Consider the following 24,417-nt stretch of genomic DNA (forward strand, 5'->3'; position numbering starts at 1 on the left):
GTCTAACATTTACATCAGGCTTCACGATCATTTTTTCGAGCACGGGTGAATAGAGAAGTAAAAATCTGATAAAATCTAGTTCAAGTTGGAGGCCAGAGATGTTATCTATTGACACACTTAGTACTTGAATGGGTGTTTCTGGTTTAAAAAATGTTTCTTCCCAACAATAGGTGTCACTGATAGGTGTCAAAGGAACACTATGCTGGTCAATCCGTGCCTATAAGAAAAACATATATCAAAACTCTAAAGATAAAAGATGGAAAATTAGGTAAAATAGTCTCTTATTTTGTAGAAATTTACTTACCACCAGACCATATATAACTAACTCAATCCAAACTGCAATTGATTCATAACTTTTGCTAGCAATAATAACTCACATACAAGTTATGGAATTCAATCTAGAATTCTTTATAAAAAATAACTTAATCTTGAGTTTAACAAAAATAAGTTTTTCGTAAACACTAAACATATTAAGTAAGAAATTTAGAATATGCAAATCTTAGAATTTAATAACTTTTTAAAAATAAATCTAGAATATGCAAATGCACCCACAGAACTAAAAAAATAAACTATAAATAAATACTCACAGAAATTTCTAATGTTTGAAGATTAGGTGAGCTTCTTAGCAAACAAAGAGCAGCTGAAATTTCTTTCAAATCATCAAAGTTTATGCATATGGAAAGACAATCTAGATCGGTACAGAGAGTAGGAAGCTTCACCGGCACAACACCTGCAGCCAAATACTGTAAACAAACAACTCTAAATCAGGATATGAATATAATATTTTTAATACTTATAAATTTTTTTGTAGTGTTGACTTAGACAATCATTTGGTGGGTCACTTCTACAATCAAATTCAAGGCTGATGAGATTTTAGAGCATTTTATACCTTTAAAAAATAATTATGAACCGATAGGTTTTCGATGTGAGGTCTATGATCGAAAAATTTAAGCAAATTGCTAGAGCCTCCATGCAATCTACTTTGATTGCTTTTAGAGTTCAAATACGAACTTAAATTCACATACACAGTAGTTAATTGAAAAGTTTTATGAAAGGTTATATCCTCAAATGTATCAAAAATATCAAGATGTTTAAGATTTGGTGCATGAATATTAATTTGGGTGACACCATCAAGGTTTCCCAATACCAAACTTTCTAGCAAATTGCAGCCGGATATCAAATTTTCAAAATCATGTTGGGATATAGTAATCCGATACAGCTCAAGACTTTTCAATTTCTTGAAACCTTGAAACTTTGTAGGAGGTTTAAGCCAACACCACAATAACTTTAAAATACGTAAACTTTGACAAGAGAATAAGCGGCAAGGTATCTTATAGTCTTTTTCTATCCAAACATCTAGTACAAGCTTTTGAATAGATCTTCCAATTAGATGATGAATCCAGCGATCAATATCAGTCTTAGGAATCACACAAGTGAATTTATCATTGTAGTTGCACATCTTGAACACGATGATTGGCCCGTAATGAAGTAAAAGTACATGGTTAACGATTTGTAGAAACTTGTTATTGAAAAGCGAAGGGTCTCTGGAAGGTGCAATATTAGAGACACAATCTGTATCAAATACTAGACGTGATAGTGTGTACCACTGGTTATTCCATTTGCTAGATAAAACACTTGTTCCGGCTGCTTCTCTAATCGGCAAGTATGACAGAATCTTGTCTATAACATGCTCCGGTAACCAACTAAATCTATCCGGCTCCATATCAATCACAATTAGAGACAAGGTTTAGGACTAGGGTTACCGTAACTGTGCTGAGTGAATTTAAATAATATTTCCTAATCCTAAAGCATATCAACATCCTTAAAACTCTCTAACTATATTCCGGAAAATATGAATTAAAGCATATCAACATCCTTAAAACTCTCTAACTATATTTCGGAAAATATGAATTAAAATCTATACGTTAATCAATTTGGGCATATCTTTTGTAGATAAATTTATTTTTTTAACAGCTCAATTATTTTTTAAAATTTAAATATAAGATTTAATTTTAAAGAAGTCGAAAGCTAACTATTTATTTTAGTTGAATATTAATATTTTATTAAGGAAACTTAAATTCAAATTTAAATACAAAAATATATAAATCAAATACTAATAATAAATTTTGAATAAAATTAGATAACGTAGATATCATGAAATGTGTGTGCGCGCGAGTGTGGGTTCCGTGTTGGGACCAAAATTATTGGTGTGTATGTGTGCATGTGTATGTTTCGTGTTAGAACCATAATTATTGGTACAACTCAACAATAATGCGATGCACGTTGCTTCGGTGTGATAGTCACGGGTGGACTTACAAGGATAACATTATAGCTTCGGTGTGATAGTCACGGGTGGACTTACAAGGATAACATTATAACGCTCATGTCAATTTTTTGAGTAACGGAGATGGAGTGACTTATAAGTAAAAACAATCATACATATTTTTGTGCCAATAATGATATTTATAAGATGGTTGGAATTCAGCCTCTCCAAATTTTGGATTTAGGACTAGCCTACAACAGTTACCCACAAGTCGTGATGCATGGGATGAGAAGTCTTTTGAAAGAGAAACCTGCTTATGCAAATGATGCATGAAATGCAATGCTTGTTTATTTATTTTTATTTTCAATGAATTTAGTATATCATTTGCAAACATATATATCAACAATTGCAATAATTTTTGTATGACCAAAAATCTATTTTCATTTACATAATTGGAAGAATTACATTTAGTACAATTTCAAAAACCAAATGAAAAATAAAGGGAAAAGGAGACTAGTGTGTTCCGAGAAGGAGACCTTTGCTTCCCCAGTGTGAGTCCTTTGCTTCCCCAGTAAAGTCACCAGTCTGTGTCAGTTTTGTTTTTCCCCAATTCAGAGTCGTGTCCTGCTCACGCACTCTTTTCCTTTTATCCCCAATAAGAGTCCTGTTAGAGTCTCTGTTCCTGGTGAGTGTATTACTCCGATGGATCGTCTTTTCTTCTGTGTGAACCATATCCCCACAGAGTTTTGTGTCTTTTGCATGCATACATTTGCATCATGAGGTCTCTTAGGGACCAAAATTTGTCCCATTACTGTTATTTAAGCCCATTCTACCGCGTCAAGATGAAGATTTCTAAACTCCACTTCTCCGGGTAGAATGACCTTAAATAGGGGCATCTGTAAGACCCCAATTTTGTCCCTAAGATCCCTCATGACATCATATCATATCATATCATTGCCTCAAGGATCATTGTGCACCTTGCCTCCCTCTTTGTGGGTGGGTCATCTTGAGTGTGGTTCTTGATCACCAAGCATGTTTAGCATTTGTATATCATTGCTTTTCATTTATTTACTAACCCAAAAGTACAAAAATATTGTCATCTAACCTTGTTACTTGCAGATGAAGCAACATTAGGTCAAGCCAGTTACTTGCAGATGAAGCAACATTAGGTCAAGCCAGTCACAAGCAAGTCATTGAGCCATATATGGTGGTCATTCTGAAGAATTTGGGCACCATGATCATTCATCAAGAATTCATATGAGTTGTGATATCATTTGGAATCAAGATCTCAAATGGTAGAGGCTTGGAATTCATCAAGGCATTGTTCAGTCAACCAAAACCCTAGCAAAGTCAACTGTGGTCAACTGTGCATTTAATCAGGGATTTAATGGTGGGAGATGGTTGGAAAGGTCTCATTCATGTCCATATAAGTCTCATATAACATTTCAAAGATCAACATTGAAGAATTGGAGGTCAGACAAAAAGTTTCCAAAAATAGTAAGTGACCTGTAATTTCAAACTGCCAAAAATGGAAAGGTCTTCTCCTCAACTTTACATCATCAAGCAAGCTTCAAATCAAATTTTGTCCAACATGAAAGTTGAAGATATTGCTCTCACCTTTCCAAAAAGTCCAAGAACATCCATTTCTCATTTGTGGTTGGCAAGTTATGATCAAATCGTTGTCAAGAATTTTTGAACTTCAACAAGGCATAACTTTTAAACCAAAAGGCCAATTCATGTGATTCTTTTTCGAGCAAATCCCATTTGACATGAGCTATCATAATCCATCATTACATTTCATCAAAAATCATCACATAAAAAGTCCATTTTTCAAGTGAATCAATTTGAATTTTGGTGGAAAAAAGGTCATTTTGAAAAGTACACATGATTTTCACTCCAAACCAATTGCAATGGCCTTAAAACAAAAATTTGGATTTGCTGCAAGTGGAATTTTACTGTTCCATTGGTTACATTTGAAAAAGGGCATTTTGGCATTTTTGCATAAAGCTTCATTTTACTAACCCAATCCATTTTGCCTAATCATGTTTAACAATGCTGATTAACAAGGGGTATTTAAACCTAATCATAACAGAATTCTGGATCAACACTTCACAATCTCAGATCCAAACTCAAAATCTCTCAAATTCTCTCAAATTCTCTAAAACTTTTTTCACTTTGTTCATCAAATTTCACCATTCTTTTTGCTTGTTCTTGTGCTAGTCTTGATCTGCAGGAAGTGTTGAAGATCTGTTGAAGCAAAATTGTGGAGAATTCTTGAAGATCGTGGTTGTTGAAAGTTGAAGATTCACATGGCAGTTGAAGATTTCTGCGCATTCAAGCTTTGTTGAGCTGAAGTTTTGCTTCCAAACATTCATCCAAACATCATTGAGCATCTGTTTTCATAATTGAGGCCTTGAGGAGCACGAATCAAGATCTGCACCTTCAAAGAGGTAAGAACTCGACCACTCCAATTCTCATAATTATCATGTGGCTTTGGTAGATCTTAGCATGTAGAGCATTCTGCAATTTGAATCGTGCAATTTCATTAAGTCTTGAGCAAGTTATGTGGATTTGAAATCTGGATTGTGAAACTTGTTTTGCTCAATTCTTTTGCCATGAGTAAAATTAGGTTAAATCAATGCTAGATTATTGATGTGTGTTGAATGAGGATTCGATTCATATAATTTTCGTGCATTTCTGTGAACATTGGATCTTGGTGATGATGAACAGCAAGAACACGATGAGTTTGTTACATTTTCGTTTCCAGAATTTCCTTCGATCCGCCTGGCCTTTATTTTGCATGTTTTTTGTGTTTTTCCGCCATGAAACCAATGAAACGCTGCCATGTGTATTAGTGAAACGGCGCGTTTCACTTGAAACGCGCCAGTTTTGAATATGGATGAGGATCGATTCCGGGCGGCACCATTTCCTCTTTTGGCTTTAGCATTTTTTCACATATGCTTCCATGTTTCACCATGCTTTGTTCTTGTTTTTTTTATTTTTTCTTTTCCTTAAATAATTCATAACTCTCAAACCATTTGTCCAAATAGTGTGAGGTTTTTTCCATGATGATCCTTGCCATGTCTAGTATTTTTTGATGATTTTTGTGGAAATTGTGCACGTGTGGATTGCTGTTTTGGCTAGGGTTTATGTGAACATGTCATTTCTTGCACCTTGCCTACCATTTTGTTCATGAAATCATGATGGTTGATCCCAAATTCTTGAAATTATACATGCACAATCTAGACTCATTCCTGGTCATTTTGGTATATAGTTTGTGATTTTTGCCTTCCTGGATTGTGAGATATGATGTGATCTTTGGAGGTGTGACAATGTATGTCACACCATTTCTTGTTTATTTTGTGGAATTTCTTTACTATGCCTATTGAACTTGAATTGACCTGGATTTTTGCATGTTGATACTTATGGATGTTAAGTTTGAGCATGATTTTTGCTGGAATCTTGGAATGCATTTTCTATTTGTTTAAGAATTTCTCCCCTGTTTGACCAATTGTGAACCTTTTGTGAGTCATGATCTTATATGATTTGTGAAATCCTTAGTGTTTATTGGATGGACCTAAAATTTGGCATGTGTATTATAGACACCTTGAAGTTTGCCATGGCTTTGGTTTCATTCATTTATCATGTTTGGTTTCTGTTTTATGATTGCTTGAAGTTGATGCATGATTTAGTGCCTTGTATGAGCTTGTATATGCATACCATGACTTGGTGAATTTAATTTCCATGCTTCCACTCATCCAATTGCCATGATTTTTGGTAGGATGATCATTGAATGTGTTCTGGTTAGGCATGATTTTTCTTGGAATTTATTAAGCCATTTTGGTATTGATATGCTTGTGTTCATTCTGTTTACATCATTGAGTTCTCAACATGCCTAGTTTGACATGATTTGTTTGTGAAATGCAATTGGTGTATGATTTTGATATGAGACCAATTGGACTTTGTTCTTATTTGATTAATCTTGATTTTGGTCAACTTTCATGTTCTGTTTTGGTCCATTTCTCTTTCTTTGACCCTAGGCCTTGGCCTAAGGGTTTGCTTCTCATGTCTGAGTTTGATTTTCAGGTTGAAGAAGCAATTGCTTTAAGAGGATTAATTCAAGTTGATTGAGTTTGGTTTATCTGATTGTTATGGACTAACTCGGTTTGTTTTGTAGGATGCTAGCTCATTTGATTTGAGTTTGTGCTTTGCACATGTGTTTGATTGTGTTGACTGTTGGCTCTTATCTTGTCTGTTTTGACTTTGTGATTGGTATACTGATTATATTTGATTGATTTCAGGTACCTTAGTTGCTATAGTTCCATTGAGAACTTGCTTTTGCTTTGCTTGATAGCTTAAGCATTGAGGTAGAATCTCTTGTCTCCATGTAGTCTGGAAGACCTGACTTGTTACTTAGCCAGGCACTTGTCTGAAGTCCTCCTTAAGAGGCAATGTTTGTGATTGTTTATCTTTGTCCCCAAGCAGGAAAAGTCCTTTGAATAAGGCAATTGGTAGATAGAAGAGATGTATAGTCCATCTCCTACTAGTCTGTGTGTCTTCCCTTTGCTCACATTACATGTTTGTAGCATTGTGGATCTAAACCCAAGATCTATAGAGTCAATAACTTGTGGAGAGAGTTCCAACTTTCTGAACTCCCACACCTTCTGATATTCAATGCTCTCCCTGACCAGGGATAAGAGTGATGAGGCACACCCCTCATATCCTTTCATCTGCTTCACCTTAACTCTCAATGTTAAGGTTAAGAGCACCACTTACCTCATTCCAGTTGACTTTAAAGTCTAACCCTTGCTTGAGCCTAATTGCTTGGTTATAGTGTGTGCTAAATGACTTTGTTTGATTGATCGCTTGGTTCATTTGTACATGTTTGTTTGCATACCTTTGTGCATTTATCATCATTAATTGTTCATTATTGCATGATCATCATTTCATATCTTTGTGATTCATCTCTGGTTTACCCATTGAGGACAACTGTAAGTCCATTCTTTGGCTATTGATCCTATGATTTGGAAGGGATTGAGTGTAAGACCATTTCATTTGGCCACTTATGTCCATTGCTTGTTTGTTTGTTGTATGTGAGGATGCAATTGTAAGACCATGTTGTTGGCATTTGTATTCCCATGATCATCTATTGGAGATTAGAGTAAGCCCAGATAGATTGACATCTGATATCCATGTTTTGTATTTGCTTTGTGAGGATGCAATTGTAAGACCATGTTGTTGGCATTTGTATTCCTATGATCATCTGTTGGAGGTTAGAGTAAGTCCAGATAGATTGGCATCTGACATCCATGTTTTGATTCTTTGAAGATTGGTATAAGTCCAGTTGATTGGCATCCGGTATCCACCCATTTTGTTTTATTTTGCTTTGTGAGATTGGAGTAAGTCCATTTATTGGCATCCGGTATCATTGTTTTGTTTTAGGAGATTGGTGTAAATCCATTTATTGGTATCCGGTATCCGCCTTTGTTTGTGAGATTGGTATAAGTCCATTGATGGCATCCGGTATCACCTTGCTTTTATTTGCTTACTTGTTTTGTTGCCTTATTCCAAAGGACACACTTGAATCATATTCTATATGATTTCAAGAGGTGAACTTCTGAGAAGTTTTACACTCCATTCTCCATACCCTCTTTGTCCTAAACCTTTTCACACTTTGTTTTCAAAACTTTGACTTGTTGTGCAAACATCTTCATGTCTTTTCAAATTAGAAACCTGGACCCTAAGTCCTTGACTTTTCAAACTCCATTTCATAACATTTCTTTGAATCAATCCTAATCATACCTTGACCATATTTTGTAAATAATCATAATCAATTAACTTCACCCATTCAATTGTTTTGTGGCTTTGTCCATTGTTAATATGCTTTCATGCATTAGCCATAGGTTTCAATTACCATAGTGGTTGATGTAAATCTTACCTTGTCCTTAGTGAGTTGACTGTAAGACTTCCGTACTGAAAACAGGGTTAACCCCTCTAGTACGTCGAAGTCGTCCTCGCATGGTGGATTGTTGATTCAGGTTGAGTTTTCTCCCATTGGTAATGAAAAGCCTTAGAGCTTGTGTTTTAAAATGAACTCACTAATTTTTGGAAATCTTTTAGCCGAACTACGGCGTTTTGATCCTTTACCTTTGTATGGAAAGGTACGTAGGCAACGGGTTCATCCGTTCAAACACAAAAATAATAAAAATGTACATTCTTTTCTCATCATCCCATTCATGTTTGCACAATATGTCATAAACAAATAAACATTTTTATACAACAAGTGTGAAAAGGGCTCTCTAGGAGTACCTAGGACGTGATGGGTGCCTAACACCTTCCCATTGCGTAATTTACCCCTTACCCAGATCTCTGACCTTTTCATTAGTTTTCTATGTGTAAAACTTCTTAGGCTTTTGTTCGCTTTTTAGCCAGTCCTTTGGATAAATAAAAGTGCGGTGGCGACTCGATTCTTTGTATACTTTGCTTTTGGTTTAGTCAAAAAATCATAAAGCGACGAATACACCGCTACAGAAAAGTGGCGACTCTGCTGGGGCAATCTAGGCAAAAATTAGGGATTTGGCAAGTAACTGCATCCTGACAAGACTTTCTGTTCCGTAGCCGTCTTTTCGTCAGAGATTCTCGATTCGTCGTCAACCGAAGCTTCGAATACATCAAGATTCAAATTGGTAGAGAAAGGATCATTATGTTCAATGTAGCCCTCTTCCAATATATATCACTGATTTCAAATTTGTACAGATCTATGGAGTCTTGCCATTTGCAGGCTACCATTCGCCAAATCAATTTGAGCTTTTTATCCAATTATTTGCACTCCTATTTGTTTCAATTCAACAAATGTTTTGCATGTTTTAATTGATAAAATATCATTGTTTTAAACAAAGAATTTTTCAAAATTTTTGTTTTAAACAAAGTGGATATTCACAATGGTGAAAGGATACTCCAGAATGTCTCAGTGCTCTCCCGAGGGTGGCATGATTTCCAACAGGTAAGACATTTGTTCATATTCCTGGCTTGGTTGTATCCTCTTTCTCCTGCTTTGTTGTTGGGGTTGTTCCCCAGTGCAGTCGCTAGCGGAGTTGTTGTTTCTCTCCTCAGCATGGTTGCTTTCCATTTTTCCCAGCTTAGTCTGCAGAATGGTTGTTGTGGCAGTTTTTGCCTATTGAAAACTCGCTCAATCCCCAGTGAAGTCGCCACTTTTCTGTAGCGGTGTATTCGTCGCTTTATGATTTATTGACTAAACCAAAAGCAAAGTATACAAAGAATCGAGTCGCCACCACACTTTTATTTATCCAAAGGACTGGCTAAAAAGCGAACAAAAGCCTAAGAAGTTTTACACATAGAAAACTAATGAAAAGGTCAGAGATCTGGGTAAGGGGTAAATTACGCAATGGGAAGGTGTTAGGCACCCAAAACGTCCTAGGTACTCCTAGGGAGCCCTTTTCACACTTGTTGTATAAAAATGTTTATTTGTTTATGACATATTGTGCAAACATGAATGGGATGATGAGAAAAGAATGTACATTTTTATTATTTTTGTGCTTGAACGGATGAACCCGTTGCCTACGTACCTTCCATCAAAGGTAAGGATCAAAACGCCGTAGTTCGGCTAAAAGATTTCCAAAAATTAGTGAGTTCATTTTAAAACACAAGCTCTAAGGCTTTTCATTACCAATGGGAGAAAACTCAACCTGAATCAACAATCCACCATGCGAGGACGGCTTCGACGTACTAGAGGGGTTAACCCTGTTTTCAGTACGGAAGTCTTACAGTCAACTCACCAAGGACAAGGTAAGATTTACATCAACCACTATGGTAATTGAAACCTATGGCTAATGCATGAAAGCATATTAACAATGGACAAAGCCCCAAAACAATTGAATGAGTGAAGTTAATTGATTATGATTATTTACAAAATATGGTCAAGGTATGATTAGGATTGATTCAAAGAAATGTTATGAAATGAAGTTTGAAAAGTCAAGGACTTAGGGTCCAGGTTTCTAATTTGAAAAGACATGAAGATGTTTGCACAACAAGTCAAAGTTTTGAAAACAAAGTGTGAAAAGGTTTAGGACAAAGAGGGTATGGAGAATGGAGTGTAAAACTTCTCAGAAGTTCACCTCTTGAAATCATATAGAAGATGGTTCAAGTGTGTCCTTTGGAATAAGGCAACAAAACAAGTAAGCAAATAAAAGCAAGGTGATACCGGATGCCATCAATGGACTTATACCAATCTCACAAACAAAGGCGGATATCGGATACCAATAAATGGATTTACACCAATCTCCTAAAACAAAACAATGATACCGGATGCCAATAAATGGACTTACTCCAATCTCACAAAGCAAAATAAAACAAAAGGGGTGGATACCGGATGCCAATCAACTGGACTTATACCAATCTTCAAAGAATCAAAACATGGATGTCAGATGCCAATCTATCTGGACTTACTCTAACCTCTAACAGATGATCATAGGAATACAAATGCCAACAACATGGTCTTACAATTGCATCCTCACAAAGAAAATACAAAACATGGATATCAGATGCCAATCTATCTGGGCTTACTCTAATCTCCAATAGATGATCATGGGAATACAAATGCCAACAACATGGTCTTACAATTGCATCCTCACATACAACAAACAAACAAGCAATGGACATAAGTGGCCAAATGAAATGGTCTTACACTCAATCCCTTCCAAATCATAGGATCAATAGCCAAAGAATGGACTTACAGTTGTCCTCAATGGGTAAACCAGAGATGAATCACAAAGATATGAAATGATGATCATGCAATAATGAACAATTAATGATGATAAATGCACAAAGGTATGCAAACAAACATGTACAAATGAACCAAGCGATCAATCAAACAAAGTCATTTAGCACACACTATAACCAAGCAATTAGGCTCAAGCAAGGGTTAGACTTTAAAGTCAACTGGAATGAGGTAAGTGGTGCTCTTAACCTTAACATTGAGAGTTAAGGTGAAGCAGATGAAAGGATATGAGGGGTGTGCCTCATCACTCTTATCCCTGGTCAGGGAGAGCATTGAATATCAGAAGGTATGGGAGTTCAGAAAGTTGGAACTCTCTCCACAAGTTATTGACTCTATAGATCTTGGGTTTAGATCCACAATGCTACAAACATGTAATGTGAGCAAAGGGAAGACACACAGACTAGTAGGAGATGGACTATACATCTCTTCTATCTACCAATTGCCTTATTCAAAGGACTTTTCCTGCTTGGGGACAAAGATAAACAATCACAAACATTGCCTCTTAAGGAGGACTTCAGACAGGTGCCTGGCTAAGTAACAAGTCAGGTCTTCCAGACTACATGGAGACAAGAGATTCTACCTCAATGCTTAAGCTATCAAGCAAAGCAAAAGCAAGTTCTCAATGGAACTATAGCAACTAAGGTACCTGAAATCAATCAAATATAATCAGTATACCAATCACAAAGTCAAAACAGACAAGATAAGAGCCAACAGTCAACACAATCAAACACATGTGCAAAGCACAAACTCAAATCAAATGAGCTAGCATCCTACAAAATAAACCGAGTTAGTCCATAACAATCAGATAAACCAAACTCAATCAACTTGAATTAATCCTCTTAAAGCAATTGCTTCTTCAACCTGAAAATCAAACTCAGACATGAGAAGCAAACCCTTAGGCCAAGGCCTAGGGTCAAAGAAAGAGAAATGGACCAAAACAGAACATGAAAGTTGACCAAAATCAAGATTAATCAAATAAGAACAAAGTCCAATTGGTCTCATATCAAAATCATACACCAATTGCATTTCACAAACAAATCATGTCAAACTAGGCAAGTTGAGAACTCAATGATGTAAACCGAATGAACACAAGCATATCAATACCAAAATGTCTCAATAAATTCCAAGAAAACTCATGCCTAACCAGAACACATTCAATGAGCAACACACCAAAAATCATTGCATTTGGATAAATGGAAGCATGTCACTTAAAATCAACAAATCAAAGCATATTCAAACAAGCTCATACAAGGCATCAAATCATGCATCAACTTTAAGCAAGCATAAAACAGGAACCAAACATGATAAATGAATGAAACCAAAACCATGGCAAACTTAAAGATGTCTATAATACACATGCCAAATTTTAGGTCCATCCAATAAACACCAAGGATTTCACAAATCATATAAGATCATGACTCACAAAAGGTTCACAATTGGTCAAACAGGGGAGAAATTCTCAAACAAATAGAAAATGCATTCCAAAATTCCAGGAAAAGTCATGCTTAAACTTAACATCCATAAGTATCAACATGCAAAAATCCAGGTCAATTCAAGTTCATATGGCATGGTAAAGAAATTCCACAAAATGAACAAGAAATGGTGTGACACACATTGTCACACCTTCAAAGATCACATCATATCTCACAATCCAGAAAGGCAAAAATCACAAACTATATACCAAAATGACCAGGAATGAGTCTAGATTACACATGTAAAATTTCAAGAATTTTGGATCAAGCATCATGATTTCACAAATGAAATGGCAAGCTATGTGTAAGAAATGACATGTGAGAACAAACCCTAGGCAATTATTTTTTTCAGCCGTGCACAAATTCATTAAAAATCATCAAAAAATAGAAGACATCATAAGTATCATGGTGGAAAAAATCTCATGTTGATTGGACAAATATTGAGAGAGTTATGGATTTTTCATGTGGAAGAAAAAATAAAAAATGTGAAAAGGAAGGCATGTAAACATGATAAACATAACATGAAGAAAATACACAAGGCCAAGGGATTTTGTGAGGAGCGGGGAATCGATCCCCTGGACAATTCAAAAAGGAGCGCCACTTAAGTGAAACGCTGCGTTCCACTTAAGTGCGTGGCGCGTTATGATAGGTCACATGGCTTACAAACAGCAAAAACACATGCAAATATGGCTAGGCAAGATTGAAACGCGTTCTGGAAACAGAAGCTTAATGTTCTTCATCATCTTCATGCTGTTCATCATGCTCAAGAAATTTTCATCACAGAAATCAATGAAACTTATATGGATCAAATCCTCTCATCATGTACAGCACTAATATGGCATTGATTTCATCTAAATTTACTCCTATCAAAAGGATCAATCAAAAGAAGTTCTAACAACCAAACTTTAAATCCAGATATCTTCCTTAATATTTAATGAAAATGCCCGATTTAAAGTTCATCATGATCTACAACAAAAGATCTACCAAAGCCACATGAGAATTGCAAGAATTGGAGGATTCGAATTCTTACCTCTTTGATGATGCAGATCTTAATTGGCTTGTTTCAAGGCTCCAATTGTAGAAACAGATGCTCAATGATCAATAGGAAGATGAATGGAAGCAAAACTTCAGCTCAACAAAGCTTGAATGCGCAGAAATCTTCAACTGCCATGTGAATCTTCAACTTTCAACAACCACGATCTTCAAGAATTCTCCACAATTTTGCTTCAACAGATCTTCAACACTTCCTGCAGATCAAGACTAGCACAAGAACAAGCAAAAAGAATGGTGAAATTTGATGAACAAAGTGAAAAAAGTTTTAGAGAATTTGAGAGATTTTGAGTTTGGATCTGAGATTGTGAAGTGTTGATCCAGAATTCTGTTATGATTAGGTTTAAATACCCCTTGTTAATCAGCATTGTTAAACATGATTAGGCAAAATGGATTGGATTAGTAAAATGAAGCTTTATGCAAAAATGCCAAAATGCCCTTTTTCAAATGTAACCAATGGAACAGTAAAATTCCACTTGCAGCAAATCCAAATTTCTGTTTTAAGGCCATTGCAATTGGTTTGGAGTGAAAATCATGTGTACTTTTCAAAATGACCTTTTTTCCACCAAAATTCAAATTGATTCACTTGAAAAATGGACTTTTTATGTGATGATTTTTGATGAAATGTAATGATGGATTATGATAGCTCATGTCAAATGGGATTTGCTCGAAAAAGAATCACATGAATTGGCCTTTTGGTTTAAAAGTTATGCCTTGTTGAAGTTCAAAAATTCTTGACAATGATTTGATCATAACTTGCCAACCACAAATGAGAAATGGATGTTCTTGGACTTTTTGGAAAGGTGAGAGCAATATCTTCAACTTTCATGTTGGACAAAATTTGATTTGAAGCTTGCTTGATGATGTAAAGTTGAGGAGAAGACCTTTCCATTTTTGGCAGTTTGAAATTACAGGTCACTTACTGTTTTTGGAAACTTTTTGTCTGACCTCCAATTCTTCAATGTTGATCTTTGAGATGTTATATGAGACTTATATGGACATGAATGAGACCTTTCCAACCATCTCCCACCATTAAATCCCTGATTAAATGCACAGTTGACCACAGTTGACTTTGCTAGGGTTTTGGTTGACTGAACAATGCCTTGATGAATTCCAAGCCTCTACCATTTGAGATCTTGATTCCAAATGATATCACAACTCATATGAATTCTTGATGAATGATCATGGTGCCCAAATTCTTCAGAATGACCACCATATATGGCTCAATGACTTGCCTGTGACTGGCTTGACCTAATGTTGCTTCATCTGCAAGTAACAAGGTTAGATGACAATATTTTTGTACTTTTGGGTTAGTAAATAAATGAAAAGCAATGATATACAAATGCTAAACATGCTTAGTGATCAAGAACCACACTCAAGATGACCCACCCACAAGGAGGGAGGCAAGGTGCACAATGATCCTTGAGGCAATGATATGATATGATATGATGTCATGAGGGATCTTAGGGACAAAATTGGGGTCTTACAGATGCCCCTATTTAAGGTCATTCTACCCGGAGAAGTGGAGTTTAGAAATCTTCATCTTGACGCGGTAGAATGGGCTTAAATAACAGTAATGAGACAAATTTTGGTCCCTAAGAGACCTCATGATGCAAATGTATGCATGCAAAAGACACAAAACTCTGTGGGGATATGGTTCACACAGAAGAAAAGACGATCCATCGGAGTAATACACTCACCAGGAACAGAGACTCTAACAGGACTCTTATTGGGGATAAAAGGAAAAGAGTGCGTGAGCAGGACACGACTCTGAATTGGGGAAAAACAAAACTGACACAGACTGGTGACTTTACTGGGGAAGCAAAGGACTCACACTGGGGAAAAGAAGAAGACCTTTGGAATTCCTTTACTAGTCATCCTAAGGATCCCTAACAACGTCAGAAGATATGGTTGAAGGTGCGTCCTTCCTTCGAATGTGACAGATCTTGGTCTCAAAAGAAGCCTTCATCTGAGTCTTCTCGAGGACAAGCTGATCAACAATCTTCTTCCAAGCAACGGAAGGCTGAGGCATGCTAGAAGATGAAACCTCTGGCTCTCTCTGTCTCTTCGTCACTCGGTCTTCAAGTAGCTTAATAAGTGCATCTTTGTCCTTAGACTCCAACTGCAACTCTTCATGCTTTTTGGTCAAAGCACGAAAACGCTTTTCCCACATATCTTTCTCTTGCTTCATTTTGACGAGCGCGTCTTCCAATTCCTCTATATCTTGGTTATGGAGAGTTAATGGCTCAACCACAACCATAGACATAGGTCTTTCACAAGGATAAGGCATCTTCAACTCCAAAGCTCTCTTCTTCACCCAAAGAGTGTAAGCTTCCAAAGCTACACAATGGCGCGGACCAAGCTCGGATCTTCCTTTCCTATGCACATTATGCCAAGCATGCACAATCTTCAGCTTCAAATATTGGGTATCTTTACCCTCTTGATAGAAAAGACCTTCTAACAAAGTGTTATTAGGTTTGTCTCTCAAGTGGAACTTAAGTTGACGACGAGCCAAAGCAGAGTTGTAGTTAATTCCTCCTTGTGTACCAATGAGAGGCACATTAGAGAATTCACCACAACTATCAATAATGTCCAAACTGTTCAAAGAAGGATCATACCAAACTATATCATCATTAGTGAGAGACATAAGTCTCTGAGACCACCTTAAACATTGTTTGTTCTCCACAAAAACAGGTGTCTGAGGCAAGTGCGAAATAAATCACTTGTACAGAAGAGGAGTACAACAGACAATCGTTCCAACCACTTAACAAGATGGAGCGACTTAAATTTAAGAAGCTTCCATGACATAGGCCTTAGAATGGAAAACATAGGATTGCTCCGGATTCTTTGCCAGTCATTTTCACTCGCACTCTCCGTAAACAATTGGGGGTAAACTATACTGCTCAATAAAGCACGAATTTGCTCTTTTGACCAAGGGGTTACCATAGCTAAAAAATAAAGGAGAGAAAACCTCAAGTTATCAACTATATAATAAAATATAACTTAATAACACAACCTATATGATACCCTAAAACCTGAATATGAAAGAAATTAACAACTACCTTTTGTTAGCTTATTAATGATATTCGCGATTAACTGGTCCATATCAAGATTTTCCAATGGCTGAAATGGAGGTTTCAAGTCCTACATATAAGTAAAATATACAAGATAGAACAGGCGCATTTTCAGTTGATTCCTAAGAATTAGGGTTTCGTATCGTAAAATAAAGATTGTTACAAAAGCGAGAAAACGAGTAAAAAGAGTGAAATACCAATGTTCAACAACGACAGTAGTCAAGACAACGTCTTTTTCGGCTTCGGGAGCTACGTTAACGGCTCCATAGGCTTCACCTTCTTCTTTAGCCTTGCGTTGTGTTGCCATTTCTTTGGAATGGCATTCTTAAGATCTAACATTGGCTGGAATGGAGGTTTCATGTTCTACATACAAGTAAAAAATTGATACAGTGGTAGAGTTAAAAAAAACCTTAATTCAATGAAGAGAGCCAAAACTACTTAGAACACTAAATATGTAAAACAACAATGGTTAAAATTTTAGTATATATAACAGAATTGTAAGACTTACCAAAAGGCTGAACAACAATGGTTAAAATTTAAGTGAAATTTTTTATTGATTGAATTAAGCTAATTAATTATTTGTGTACAAACTTTTATAAAAATTATTACATTATTTATATAATATTTAAATTTAATTTAATATTTCTACAAATCTATATATAATATTTAAATTTAATTTAATATTTATAAAAATTGAGTCCGATATGAATGAAGCTGATGTTGATGTTGAAACGTTTGATGGACTGAATTTATCACTAGATTTTATTGATTTATTTTCAAATACAAATATATTTTAAAGATAAATTGATATTATAATTTGTTAATTTATACATAAATATGTTGATTTGTTGTCTCAATTTTAGAAAATCATCCTTATTTAATTGTTTGAGTGAAGAAGAGATAAAAATACTGAAATGAAATCGAGATTAATTTTAGGTGTATTGAAAGATTTAAAACAAAATCTCAAATGAATTAAAATTTATAAGATACAAAGTATTTGACAGGTTTCCTTAAGAGGTTTTTACATGCAAACACATTAGATACTAAAATTAATAGAAGAAGAAAATTATATGTATTAGATAAGAAAGCAGGAGGAATCAAATGTTATGATTGACATATTTTGGACACATGATAATTTAATAAAGTTGTTGAACATGTTTCATTTGATATTGATTCTTAATAACACATACAAATAATATGTGTCAACTACCATTCCTTGAAATTATTTGTGTAACATTTATGTTGTTAGCATTTTTATTGAGAATGTATCAAGTGTTAGTAGTGTAGGTAATAGTCTCACATTTGTTGGAAATGTGGAGACTTGAGCATTTATAAGTGAGAGAACTCACTCATCTATATGTAAGACCCCAATTTTGACCCCTAAGATCCCTCATGCCATCTCATAGTTTTGCATTGGCATTGGGATCTGTCATACCCCAAAATTTGCCCGTTAATCTTGCAAGACATTTTTCAAGGCACTCCAACTCATTTTTCAAGACATTGATCTTAAAGGAACAAAGGCCCAGCACACAGGTAGCCAAATCCAGAAAATGACTTAAACTGGCTTGCTCGCTAGGCGAGCAAAATCCTTCGCCTAGCGAACCCTTCGCTACACCACTCGCCTAGCGAAGCTTGCGAATACCAGAAATTTTGGGCTTCATTCTGAGCCCATCAGGTCACAGAAAAATCATTATAAATACCAAGACCTCGTTCAGAAAAAGGAAGATCTTTTGAACGGAAAAGGAGAACACAAACACACACAGAGAGCAAACCCTGGAGGCTAACCAAAAGAATTCAGAGCAACCCTAAAGGAAACCCTGAAGGAAACTCATCTGCACAAAGGTTACCTCCGCCCACTCGATTCGGTACAAACCCTAAGAGTGATCTGCCAATTCAACGTTGCAATTCAATTGCAAACAGGTTTGCCTTACCACTACCGCTTTATGTTCCCAATTTACATGTGACATAATGTTTGAATTTATAAATATATCTTAGTTTTCGCACGTGGATCTAAATATGCATGGATGTTTTGAATGTTTAACCATGTAATTTCTGTAATGGATGCCATAGGGTGTGGAGCTTGCTAAAATCGCATTGTTCTTAAATTCAAAACCCGTAACCGTTCGCTAGCACATCGCTAAGCGAACATGTAGCGAGGGTTCGCCAGGCCCTCGCTAGGCGAGGCAGCAGCGAACATGACAGTCGCTGATTTTTCTGTTCTGATTTTTGCTAATCTGACATGTTTTATTGTAACCATGCATGGTTTACCTGACATTATTACTGTTGTGATTCCTTTTGGTTTGGTGCAACTCTCGATTGCACCCTGATTTGGTATTCTGACCTGTTTGCTGAATATTGTAAGGGCTCACATACTCTTGGAAAAGGTAGCTTGCTAGGTATTCCACTTTATTTGTGGGATACCCCTGTGGAGATTCATCCTAATTACCTAATTGATTATAATGTGGAGATTCATCCTAATTACCTAATTGATTATAAAATATTGCCTTTGAATATGTGATCTTGGACCTCTCTTTGTTGCCTTACGGTATTACAGTATTACGGTATTACGGTCATGTCCCGCGAATGTGGGGATGCACTTAGCAAAGACCCTTCGGTTAAATCATCATGTCCCTATAAGATAAATCATAGTCCCTCGGATGTTGCCTGCGAATATATGATTTTTGTCCCTCGATGACCCGTCGTTGTAGCCTACGGTTAAATGATGATTGTCCCTTCGAATGCTAAGGTATCCTTACAAATGTTGCCTTCAATGACCAATCGATGACCCTACGATGTCCCTTTTACATCCAAAGGATAAAACTACTTACTTCTCAATAGTAAGGACGGATTTACCCCCATAATGATAGGAAATGCCCATAAAGACCTTGGGTAGGTATAACTCTTAAATGCTGGCTCACAACCTAAAACATTTTTCATACATCACACTTTGCAAAACATCTACTAGAAAATCACCACTTGGTATACATTCATACTAGAATCATTGTCAAGTTATATTTTTCTAAACAGCTTTCAAAATTAAACGAGATAAATACTTTGTATACATTCATACAAGAATCATTACAAAGCTAAACTCTCTTTTCAAAACATTTTCTAAGCAGTTCACAAACACTTTTTCAGACAAGAAAAATATAAGTGATCCAGTAATTAAGAGCCCATGGATAACCATGGATACAAAGGATGCTAACACCTTCCCTTTGTATAATGTACCTCCCGAACCCAAAATCTAATTAAGGTCTTTCCTATTCTTTTCCGCCTTTCCTTATTGGATAAAAGAAAAGTCGGTGGCAAATCTTGCTAACCGCGACATTTGCTTTCCAAAGCAAAAACACAAAAGTCCAGTTTACCGTATGACAGAACTGGCGACTCTGCTGGGGACCCTTAAAAAGAGAGGTTGCCTTAAAAAACAAGATCACTTATTTGAATTGTCTGATTTACTTTTAAGGGATTGCTTGGGTATTTTATGCTTGAGTGAAAGATCCTACACCCGGATCTAGTGTACCTTAGGTAAGTAGCAAGAGATCATCGCGACTATCCGGCGTATACTGGAATGGTTAAAATGATGGCTACAGTTAATGTGACACTTTGGATGTCCTGATGTTCCTCATGTTTACTTGAGAAAAAATATGGCGTCCGCGTGGTGTCATCAAAGCATTAACCAGACCTTTAGAACCCTAATCGACTCGTCCTAGCTGTAACACCCCGATCAAAATAAGAGAATTATTTAATTGAGTTAATATTATTTTATTAATTTAATTAAATAAAGTTGAATTATTGGATTATTTTTATTATTATTATAGATGTTATTTATTTAATAATAATTAAATAAATAAAATAAATGGAATATGAAGAGTGGAAGGGTAAAAGGGGAAATTGGATAAAAGAGGCCAAAGTGAGGACTCAGGTTGTTTTCACGTGTTTTTGCCTCAGAGTCAGAGAAAGGGGGGAGAAACGCTGAAGAGAAAGAGAAGGAAGAGGAAAAGGCCAAAGATTGCTCAGAGCTTCCTTCAATCCAAAGAGGTAAGGGGTCTGAACCTTATTAAACAATAATATGCTGAAATGGTGAAATATTAGATGAACGAATTTGGGATTTTAATCGAAGAATTCGTAGAAATTATATGCAATGATGTTAGGAATTGTGAAATCGAATAGGAGACTAATTGTATTAGATGATATGAGTGATTTTGTGCGAAATTTGGACTGTGGAAGGATGAATTTGGATAGATCTCGTAGCAGAGAAGCCATTGCAGATCTGGAGATCTGGTTTCTGGTCATACGCGTATGGCACTAGGCAATACGCGTATGAGATGGCTGGTACGCGTATGGCGCTAGGCAATACGCGTATGGATGAGGAAGATGATGTTTTGAACGTGTTTTGGTCTCTGTTGGTACGCGTATGGGAATGTGATACGCGTAGCATACGCGTATGGACATGGGCAATACGCGTATGGATTTGGTCAGGCGTGGGCAATACGCGTATGAGTATAGGCAATACGCGTATGGGCAGACTGTGGTCTTTCCGGGGCTGTTGTTGTGCAGTTTTGGTTGTTTAGGCTGAGCGGGGTAACTTAGCTGATGCATGGTATACGAGGGATCATTTCCCGTTGCTTTGAGTGGTATAGATGTTAGTAGAGTGTGATAATACTGTATTTGATTATGTGGCATGATGTGATATGCTTTTATGATAGAATGCGTTAATGATGATGATACATGACTATATGATGCTGTTGTTGCTATGTTGATTATGATGCATGCTTGGTGTGCATGCATTCATGAAAGGCCGATGCCTAGTGATGAACGGACTGAGTTCCAATGATGTTGTTGACTTCGGGCTTGTTGAGAGGCTTGGTTCCTTACGGGGAACTCGGATTCTATGGTGATGAATCTGGGAGTGGTGATCCTGTAGTTGGTCACAAAATGGGTATACCGAGTCGTGTTGAGTCATGCATGGGTGTGTGCATTGCATTTGATATGTTGTTTTGTTGATGTTCATGAATATGTTGATTATGAGGATTATGATGAGCTGTGTTGGCATATGTGAAATATATTTATGTTTATATTTCTGTCGTTATATTATTATTTAATAATGTAATTCTCACCCCTTCTGCATGTGTTTATGTTCATCTATGATGAGCAATGTGCAGATAAAGAGGAGTAGCTATTGTTGAGGTTTGAAGAATAAGTGTAGAGTTATTCTACAGAGTCGAGTCAAATGCTCTGGTCATGTGACACCGGGGTTATGGGATTCGATAGATAATTGATTATTATTTACGTTGTTTATGATGATTAACATGTTGAGACGTTTTGGTTGAGATAATGTTGAACCATTATTATGAATTGTTATATGATGAATGGTAATATTTATTGTTGTTGTCCGCTGCGAAGTTTTAAATAAAATAAATAATATGTTTTATGTTGTGATGCGATAATTGTTATGTTGTAAGAAATGTAAACTCTTCTACATGTTGTACTCTGATAATCTATTTAAATATGTCGTTTGGGTAGAAGGGTGTTACATTAGTGGTATCAGAGCATGGTCAGTCCAGTCGAGTCATAATGTGAGGTTTTCCCTGTTGGTCGATTAGTGTAAATGACACTGTCGATATTTAACGGTTGTGGTTGTGTTGTGCAGAGTATGGCTGGAGAAAATGACCGTGCGATTGCTGAGGCTTTGACTGCTATGGCGCAGGCTATGCAGGCGCAGCAGAATCCGCCGGTCGACGAGTTTAGGAATTTGGGAAGGTTTCTGAAGAATAACCCTCCTACATTCAAAGGGCGCTATGATCCAGATGGTGCTCAGATTTGGCTGAAGGAAATTGAGAAGATTTTCCGGGTGATGACGTGTACTGAAGCACAGAAGGTGCAGTTTGTACGCATATGTTATCTGAAGAGGCTGAAAACTGGTGGGATAACACTCGCCAGAGAATTGCAGTACCAGGTGCTGAGATGACTTGGGAAAGGTTCAAGACGGCCTTTCTGGAGAAATATTTTCCTGCTGACGTGCGATGTAAGAAGGACATGGAATTTCTGGGACTGAAGCAGGGTAACATGTCTGTTGCTGATTACGCTTCGAAGTTTGAGGAGCTGGTGCAGTATTGTCCTCATTATAATAATGCTGATGCTGAGGAATCCAAGTGTGTCAAGTTTGAGAACGGGTTGCGTCCCGAGATCAAACAAGGCATTGGTTACCAGGAGATTCGTAGGTTTCCTACACTGGTTAACAAGTGCAGGATATTTGATGAAGATAGCAAGGCTAAGACTGCTCACTACAAGAGTCTTAGTGAGAAGAAGAATAAGGATCGTGGTAGTCCTTATGCATCTCCGAATGGTAAAGGTAAGCAGAAAGTGGCAGATGAGAAGAAGCCAAGTGGGGGAGGATCTCCCATAGCTGGTAAATGTTTCAGGTGTGGCGAGCCAGGCCACCGTGCTGATAGCTGTACCAAGAAAGTGCTGAGATGTTTCCGATGCGGTCAGGCTGGTCATAGAGTTACGGAATGTAAGGATGCTGGTCCGACATGTTTTAATTGTGGCGAGAAAGGCCATATCAGTTCGCAGTGCTCGAAACCGAAGAAGGCGGCTACTGCAGCTCATACTACTGGTAGGGTGTTTGCTCTGAGTGGGACTGAAGCTCCTAAAGAAAATAATTTGATTAAAGGTACTTGCTTGATTAATAATGTTGAATTGCTTGCTATTGTTGACACTGGTGCTACTCATTCGTTTATTTCGTATGAGTGTGCGACCAGGATTGGTGTGATTATGTCGTCCCTAGGTGGAAGTATGGTGATAGATACTCCTGCTAATGGTTCTGTGAAGACTTCTGTTGTCTGTCGAGGTTGTCATTTGACGATCTTTGAGAGAGAGTTCGTGGTTGATTTGGTGTGCTTACCCTTGCACCAAATTGATATTATTCTGGGAATGAATTGGCTAGAATTCTATGGCGTGTTTATCAACTGCTATAGTAAGACGGTGCGGTTTTCTGAAGTTGGTGAGAATGATGAGGCAAGATTTCTATCTGCTAGGCAGGTGGGGGAATTTGTGAAAGATGAAGCTCAGATATTCGCTTTATTTGCGTCTCTGCAAACGGATAAGAAAGTGGTGAGTGTAGATTTGCCTGTTGTCTGTGAATTTCAGGATGTGTTTCCGGAGGATGTAAGTGAATTACCTCCAGAACGTGAAGTCGAATTTGCCATTGACTTAGTACCAGGTACGAGTCCGGTGTCGATGTCTCCTTATAGAATGTCGGCAACTGAATTAGTTGAATTGAAGAAGCAACTTGAAGAATTGCTTGAGAAGAAGTTTGTGCGTCCAAGTGTTTCTCCTTGGGGTGCACCAGTATTGTTAGTGAAGAAGAAAGAAGGTACGATGAGGTTGTGTGTCGATTACCGGCAGTTGAATAAGGTGACTATCAAGAATCGGTATCCATTGCCGAGGATTGATGATTTGATGGATCAGTTGGCTGGAGCTCATGTTTTCAGTAAGATTGATTTGCGGTCGGGTTATCATCAGATCCGAGTGAAGTCAGATGATATTGTGAAGACTGCTTTCCGTACGAGGTATGGTCATTATGAATACACTGTGATGCCGTTCGGTGTATCTAATGCTCCAGGTGTGTTCATGGAATATATGAATCATATATTTCATCCGTACCTTGATAATTTTGTTGTGGTGTTCATAGATGATATATTGATATATTCTAAGACGGAAGAAGAGCATGCAGGACATCTGAGAATTGTTTTGCAGGTG

The 24,417-nt window shown here is 36.9% G+C and overlaps 1 pseudogene; it reads right to left on the reverse strand.

The window, feature by feature from the left end:
- Positions 1 to 548: 548 nt before the first annotated feature.
- LOC127092198 (uncharacterized) overlaps positions 549 to 24,417 on the reverse strand; it is a 51,083-nt pseudogene continuing 27,214 nt past the window's right edge.

The sequence above is a fragment of the Lathyrus oleraceus genome, chromosome 6 (assembly GCF_024323335.1).
Source record: "Lathyrus oleraceus cultivar Zhongwan6 chromosome 6, CAAS_Psat_ZW6_1.0, whole genome shotgun sequence".
Taxonomy (NCBI): Eukaryota; Viridiplantae; Streptophyta; class Magnoliopsida; order Fabales; family Fabaceae; genus Lathyrus; species Lathyrus oleraceus.